The sequence below is a fragment of the Ursus americanus genome, chromosome 32 (assembly GCF_024610735.1).
Source record: "Ursus americanus isolate L20-20 chromosome 32, mUrsAme1.1.p, whole genome shotgun sequence".
NCBI lineage: Eukaryota > Metazoa > Chordata > Mammalia > Carnivora > Ursidae > Ursus > Ursus americanus.
The window spans coordinates 27,797,767-27,799,233 of record NC_142158.1 but is presented as its reverse complement, the minus strand read 5'-3'; the positions used below and the strand labels follow the sequence as shown (position 1 = coordinate 27,799,233).

At 41.3% G+C, this 1,467-nt stretch overlaps 1 pseudogene; it reads left to right on the top strand.

Moving 5' to 3' along the window:
- Positions 1 to 571: 571 nt before the first annotated feature.
- On the top strand, positions 572 to 1,204 carry LOC148107337 (butyrophilin subfamily 1 member A1 pseudogene; annotated as a pseudogene).
- Positions 1,205 to 1,467: the final 263 nt, after the last annotated feature.

Below are 1,467 nucleotides of genomic sequence, written 5' to 3'. Positions count from 1 at the left end.
GAACTCAGGAGATTACTCAATATTTTAATAAATAATAGTGTGTTGGAGATATTAAATGTTAGTAGTTTCATTGTTTTTGAGCATAGGTTGAGCATAGATAGAGTGGTTGTCTGCTAAAAATCTGAGAAAACTAAAGCAAAAAGTAAGTTATTTGATCAGATTCACCATATTCCCTATTTCCTCTCAACATCTTAGATACTTAAATGATATTTATCCCGAGGGAACATTATATAAAGAGAACATAGGGATGTGTCAGATCTTCAAGTCAAACACAATTTAGCAAAAGGCAAATAGATATTTAAGGATATGAAAGAGTATTTCTTTTGGTTGCTGTTATTCCTGAATTAATCCTAGGGAATTTATATTCATAGTATTCTGGTAAGAAAGGCAGCTATGTTTTAGAGGGTGTGTTCTCATGTACACTTGTTTCTTGTAGATTGGAGGAAAGAAGAGTTCCAGGCTGGTAAGTCTATGATGATGCAGGAGCTATCCTGCTCCTTATGGGGTAGTCTCAGGAAAAGATGGGTGGAGGTGAGTTAGATATACCTAGGGCAAGAGAAACCCTCACAGAATGGGGGACCCTCTGGCCCAGGCCTACTTGATCCTTCCCAGAAAAATAATAGTCCGTTTGTCTGCAGAAAATGTGACCCTGGATGCAGCCACTGCCCATCCTTCCCTCCTCCTGTCTGAAAACAGGAGGCGAGTGACCTGGCAAGAAAGGCATCAAGATCTACCCAGCTCCACCCAGAGATTTGACTCCCTCCCCTGTGTGTTGGGTCAGCTGCACATCAGCTCTGGGAGATCCTTCTGGGAGGTTAAGGTTGAGGATGCATCTTCTTGGGACCTGGGAGTTTGTCAGAATAATGTAACAAGGAAGGGGAGGGTCACAGTGTCCCCACAGAATGGTTTCTGGGCCATCAGGCTCTATAATAGGGAGTACTGGGCCCTCACCTCCCCAGAAGCTTGTCTTACTGTAAGAGAAATACCCCATAGTGTGGGGATATTTCTGGATTATGAGGCTGGAGATGTATCTTTCTATAATATGACAGATGGATCCCACATTTTCTCCTTTCCTCAGAACACATTTAGTGGTGCCCTAAGACCACTTTTCAGGCTTTGGTCCTCTGCCTCAGGCTCCCTAGCCATCTGTCCAGGTGGAGAAGAGAGAGATCTTGTAATTAATATGCCTGTATATGAGCAATGATTATTTTGGGCCCCAGTGAGTATTATAATTCTCCCCTAAGGAGATGCAAATTGATCTTTTCCTGTTTCTTATAAGTTATTCTTAAGATGGTGCTCTGAGACAAAAACTGATGATTGCTCCTCATATCAATTCTCTCTTCTTCCTTACTTATAATGTTTTCATACTATTACCCTGTCCTATGACAACCTCATATAAACATTAGATTTCTTAGCTTCCTCCGCTGCATGTGACTAATTGATGGACAGTGTGTTATAAATTGAATT